Here is a 6,741-nt window from a genome sequence, read left to right on the forward strand (position 1 = left end):
TAAATGCCGTTTAATTTATTAGTCCTACCTTGTCCCTGCCTGCCCTGACTGTTTGACTCACTTCTGTTCTCAGCTGTACCCATCTCAGATTGATCTCTTTCCTCACTATCTCCCTGGGTCCCACTCACCCACTTTCTGAGCAGCTCTAGCAAATCTCCCTGCCAGTTTCTTAGTCCCCTTCCAATTCAGGTGCAATCCGTCCTTCTTGTACAGGTCACTTCTACCCCAAAAGAGATTCCAACGATCCAAAAATGTGTACTCTTCTCCCCTGCACTATCTCCTCAGCCATGCATTCATCTGCTCTATCCTCCTATTCCTGCCCTCACTAGCTCGTAGCACTGGGAGTAATCCAGATATTACTACTCTCGAGGACCTCCTTTTTAAATTCCTGCCTAACTCTCCATATTCTCTCTTCAGAATCTCATTCTTTTCCCTTCCAATGTCGTTGGTTCCAATGTGGACAATGACCTCCTGCTGGCCCCTCTCCCCCATGAGAACATTCTGCACCCTCTCGGAGACATCCTTGATCCTGGCACCAGGGAAACAACACACCATTCTGCTTTTTCGCTGCTGGCCACAGAAATATCTGTCTGTGCCTCGGACTAGAGAGCCCCCTATTATAATTGATCGCTTGGAACCCAACGTACCCCTTATTACATTAGAGCCAGTCTTGATACCAGAAACTTGGCTGCTCTTGCTACATTCCCCTGAGAATCCATCACCTCCTACATTTTCCAAAACAGTATACTTGTTTGAAATAGGGATAGCCACAGATGTCTCCTGCATTGCCTGCCTACCTTTCCTGGAATTAACCCATCTACCTGACTGTGTCTGTGGCTCTTCTCCCTTTCTTTCACTGCTATCCATCACACCCCCTAGATCTTGTAAATTCCTCATTGCCTCAAATTGCCACTCCAACTAATCCATGCGATCTGATAGGAATCGCAACCAAAGACACTTCCTGCAGACATGATCATCAGTAACATGGAAACTCTCCCTAAACTCCCACATCTGACAGAAAGAGTGGGTGGCACGGTGGCACAGTGGTTAGCACTACTGCCTCACAGCGCCAGAGACCCGGGTTCAATTCCCACCTCAGGGGACTGACTGTGTGGAGTTTGCACATTCTCCCCGTGTCTGCGTGGGTTTCCTCCGGGTGCTCCGGTTTCCTCCCACAGTCCAAAAATGTGCAGGTTAGCTCAATTGGCCATGCTAAATTGCCCGTAGTGTTAGGTGAAGGAGTAAATGTAGGGGGGTGGGTATGGGTGGGTTGCGCATCGGCGGGTCGGTGTGGACTTGTTGGGCCGAAGGGCCTGTAAGTAATCTAATCTAATATCACTCTACTAGAGGCCATCTTTGCTCCTTCAAAATCTACAGACCCAGAAAACAGCACCGACATTTTGCCCTAAAAAAGTGCCCCAGGCTAACTGAATACTTACGATTTATATTTTTAAAATTTAATCAGGAGACAGATCTCAATAAAACAGATCTCAAGAAACAACCGTCTCTACTCACCATTGAATTCTTACAGCAAGGTTACCCCATCAAAAACGATGCACTCCCAAACAGGTTCCTCCTAGGTCAGCTGTGAATTTCACTGTTTGTTCATTTCCTAGACACACTCTGATGTCCAGAGATACATAACCTAATCTAATCTAATCTAATCTAATCTAATGACCTCAAACAGCAAAGGCAGTAACTGTGCAGATTCACTCCTGTCAGTTAGCAGTGTAAGTTTCTTTCTCTCTCTCCATCACTGGCCATGTGGTCACTGTCTTTTGTCTGACTTCTTCCTTTTAAAAGTGTCATTGGTTTGATTTTTTTCCCCAAAGTTCCAAAACAATACAACAGCTTATAGACCAGCTGCTCCTGGCATTCGAGGAAACCACGTCGAACACCGAAAATACCTCAAAAAAAGGAGCAGCTCTTATAGCCTCAATTTTTTCCCATCCTCCATTTTGGATTACCCAGATGTCAGGTAATTGGAAAACCACAGGCAGTAATAAAAGCTGCACCTTTAATGCCTTTTCCTGCAGTTGAGGAACCTTTCACAAGAGTCTTAATTGATTGTGTAAGTCCCTTACCTCAAACAAAAAGTGGGGATCAGTATCTGTTAACAATCATGGATGTGTCCACAATATTTCCAGAAGCTGTTCCATTATGCAATATGATAGCTAAAAGGATTGTAGAGAAGTTACTCAAATTTTCATCAGGTACGTACTACCGATAGAAATACATTCAGATCAAGGGTCAAACCTCACATCACAATTATTCAAGGAAGTTGTGGACAGCTGAGGAATAAAACAATTCAAACCTATTGCATACCATCAGAATCGCAGGGAGCGCTAGAAAGTTGGCATCAGACATGAAAGACTGTGTTGAGAGCTGATAGTCAAGGCTATCCTGGTGATTGGGAGAAGGGAATTCCATTTATGCTTTTTGCGATCAGAGAGGCACCAAATGGATCAACCAGATTGAGTCCATTTGAATTAGTTTTTGGGCATAAAGTAAGAGGACCGTTAAAATTGATTCGGGAGAAATTAATGTGTCAGATTTCAGAGACTACACATTTGGACCATGTGTCAAATTTTAGAGAATGATTAAATAGTTTTGGGAGTTGGGTAGACAGCATTTACAAGTATCACAGCATACACTGAAACAGGAAGCAGACAAGATATCAAAGATTCGCAATTTTGCCATTAGGGATAAGGTATTAGTGTTACTTTTAGTGCAAGGTGAACCTTTAAATGTTAGGTTTAGTGGACCCTATCAAGTCGAAAGGAAATTGAGTGAGGCGAACTATTTGATAGGGCCTCCAGACTGGAAGAAATCTCACAGAGTGTGTCATGTGAATATGCTCAAAGGGTATTTTGATAGGGAAGGAAAGCAAGAGGAGACGGTGATAATGATTACAGCACAGAAGGAAGGACCACGTTCAGAGGATTCTGAATTGGACATTCCTCAACTCAAATCGGACAATGAGGAAGTTGTCAAACATTGGGGTAAATTATTGTGTTACCTTCCACAAGAAAATCAAAATGACCTGAAAGCGTTATTACTATCACTTGGGGACATATGGGGAAATAAACTGGGAAGTACTAACCTAATTGTGCATGGTGTAGAGATGGGAGATGCTGTTCTGATCAAGCAACATCCTTATAGACATAATTCTCTAAAGTTGGCACAGGTTCAGAAGGAGATAGAGCGCATACTCCAAGATCGAAGTGAGTTACAGTGACTGGAGCTCACCCATAGCCATGGTGCCAAAGCCAGATGGTACCCAACGGTTATGTGTGGACTGTCACAAAGTCAACGCCGTTACAAAGACTGATGCATATCCAATTCCACGTTTGGAAGATTGTGTGGAAAAGGTGGGACAAGCAACTTATGTCTCTAAATTGGACTTGCTCAGACGGTACCTTTTGTTAGAAAGAGCAAAGGCAATTTCGACTTTTGTAACACTGTATCAGTTTAAAGCCATTTGGTATGAAAAATGTGCCAGCTCATTGCCTGATTACCCAATTGTGTGGTGTATATTGATGACCTTGTGATTTTTAGTCACACATGGTAGGACCATTTATAATATTTATCGGACTCGTTTGATTGGCTCTGGAAGGTAGGCTTGGTGGTGAATCGAGCTAAAAGTAAATTTGTCAAAGCCCAAGTCACCTTCCTGGGCCATGTTATTGAACATGGGTAAATGGCCCCATGGGATGCAAAAACAAAGGTAATTGGGGAGTTTCCCATACTACCAACAAAAACAGCAGTGCTACGGTTCCTGGGTTTTAGTGGATTTTATCGAAATTTTGTACCAAATTTTAGCAGTGTGACCACTCCACTCACTTAAATGCTAAAGAAAGGCAAGAGGTTTCAGTGGATAGTGGACAATCAGAAGCCATTTGACAGCCTGAAGACTGTGTTACCCACTGCCCCAGTATTAGCCACACCGGATTACACAAAGCCTTTCAAAGTGGCTATCGATGCCAGTGATGTGGGTGTCGGTGCGGTGCTCCTGCAGGAAGACGACAAGGAGATGGAAAGACCCATCGGACATTTATCCAGGAACCTGAACGTTCATCAGCAGAAATATTCGTGAGTTGAGGAGACTTTGAGCTTGGTGTTGGCACTGCAACATTTCGGTGTTTTTGTTACCAGCAACGTATCTGAGACAATCATCTACACTGGTCAGAACACATTGAAGCATGTGGAGAAAGTTAAGGACAAAAATGCCAGACTGTTTAGATGGAGCTTGTTCTTAAAACGACTCAGTTTGACAATTTTGCAGGTGGCAGGATGAGGAAACGTGATTATCGAGACTCGAATGAGAAACAGAAGCGTTCGGTGGCAGGAGGACAACAGACTGAAACGGAATGTAGTTCTACATGTTTGCACGTTTATAGTCAGTGTAACATATATGTGCATTTAGAGTACTAACACATTTTTTTAAGGGGATTTAAGATGAAGCTATCTTTGGATATTGATTTTTTTTTTAAGGGGGGGAGGTGTGATGAAGCTGCTCCTTAAACAGGATTATACACTCCCTGGCTTTCTTTCCAGAAAGGTCGTAAACAACAGAGACTCCGAAAGGTCTGGGGGTTGATCTGTTTTAGGGCCAGGTTGATGGTAGCTAACAGATACTGCCTGAGTAGAAGGCTTTCAAGTTTAACAAAAGCACTTGTACAATGACAGGGGAGTGGCCTGTTCTCCCAGCTCAGCTTTTCTCTGGTTTGGTTATTTTTAGCAGGAGTGTGAAGAAAGGCTGCTGGATCCTGATGAAGGGCTTATGCCTGTGACGTCGATTCTCCTGCTCCTCGGATACTGCCTGATCTGCTGTGCTTTTCCAGAACTACACTCGCGGCTCTGATCGCCAGCATCTGCAGTCCTCATGTTCTCCTTCTTCATTCCTGTAAGTCCCTGGGTTTGATTTTCCCTTTTGTGCCAAGGGCTGTTTATGGGGATTGTCGCAAGTATTTTGGAACAGCATCATTAAGTTGGGATAGTCTGCTGGGTTTTCAGGGAGGTTAAGTCATTCGGTATTCTGTTTTCTGTTGTTTGGGCTTCATTCAGTAATCTTGTAAATAAATTCTGCCTGGTTTAAAACGAGGTGGTTTGACCAGATGATTGTCTCCTGAAATATCCACATTACACCTGCTTAAACCAATGAGCAAAGTTAGGGTCTGGACTACTTTCTTGAAATGTTTTGAGGGGGTCTGGCTGGGTCCATTACACCCGATGCTGATTGAGTGACCACTCTGTGGAACACCCCTACTCTGTCTGAAAGTGTGGCCTAATCTGCTCCTTGTTGGTACTTTAATTCCCCATCTTTCTGTCACTCTATTGTCTGTATCAGAATTGACCATAACATAAAACAAAAGGGACAGTTACAGTGGAGGTTCATGTGTACGATTGGACAGACATGACAGAGCGGTGGCTACGAGGAGACAAAGGCTGAGACTAATTATCCATTCGGAAAGAGGAGAGGGGAGCTGGGGAAGTAGGTGGGGGTTGGAGCTCTGTAAATTAAAGGCAGGCACGGTCATGGCCTGGGGGAGGGGGTTAGAGAATGGAATTGCCTGCCATTTGAATAGACCATGTGCTTTCATACTGCCATTCCTGGCCCTCGCAGACTGCTGCACAGTTCCAATGAAGCAGAACCCAAGCTCCAGGAACAACACCTCACTGCCTCCAGTACTCAAGATAAAATTCCATAACATCTGACCTGCTCTTAATTTTCCCAACCCCCTTCCCGGTTACTGCTCCTTATTTGGGTCCTGTTGTTCTTTCCCTCAGTAAAGGAGGCAGATTTCTCCCTTTCACAGGTAAATGTTCACCCAGTCTATGTCTCTATTTCCCTTTTACCACAATCACCAACCCCTCAGATCATTGCACTGGGCCTCAACAGGACCTGCTCCCCTCACTCCTCCCCCACCTCCTCCGACAGTATAAAAATGATAGTTTTCCAACCCCTTTCAGTCCTGAGGAACAGTCATAGGAACAGGAGGAGGCCATTCAGCCCCTTAAGCCTGATTCCCCAATCAATAAGATCACAACTGATCTGTGACCTAACTCCATTTACCTGCCTTTGGCTATTATCCCTTAATATTGCTGCATTACAAAAATGTATCTGTCTCAAATTTAAAATTAACAACTGACCCCCTCACCGCCATCTACTACTGTTTGTGGAAGAAATTTCCAAACATCTCTCATCCTTTGTGTGTCAAAGTGCTTCCTAACACCTCTCCTGAACAAGGCAAATATCAGGACTGCAGATACTGGAGATTAAAGTTGACAGTATGATGCTGGAAAAGCACAGCAGGTCAGGCAGCATCCGAGGAGCAGGAGAGCCCTCCCTTTTGCTCAAAACAACAATTTTCCTGCTCCTCAGATGCTGCCTGACCTGCTGTGCCTCTCCAGCACCACATTCTCGATCTCCCACGAACGGTCTGGTCCTCTTTCTCAGACTTTGTTTGAAAAGGGGCCTAACAGGGAAGGCAGATGAACTCAGAGCATGGTTAGGAACGTGGGGTTGGATATCATAGCAATTACAGAAACATGGCTCAGGGATGGGCAGGGCTGGCAGCTTAATGTTCCAGGATACAAATGCTACAGGAAGGATAGAAAGGGAGGCAAGAGAGGAAGGGGGAGTGGCGTTTTTGATAAGGCATAGCATTACAGCTGTGCTGAGGAGGATATTCCCGGAAATACATCCAGGGAAGTTATTTGGGTGGAACTGAGAAATAA

Source organism: Chiloscyllium plagiosum, chromosome 10, assembly GCF_004010195.1.
Source record: "Chiloscyllium plagiosum isolate BGI_BamShark_2017 chromosome 10, ASM401019v2, whole genome shotgun sequence".
Taxonomy (NCBI): Eukaryota; Metazoa; Chordata; class Chondrichthyes; order Orectolobiformes; family Hemiscylliidae; genus Chiloscyllium; species Chiloscyllium plagiosum.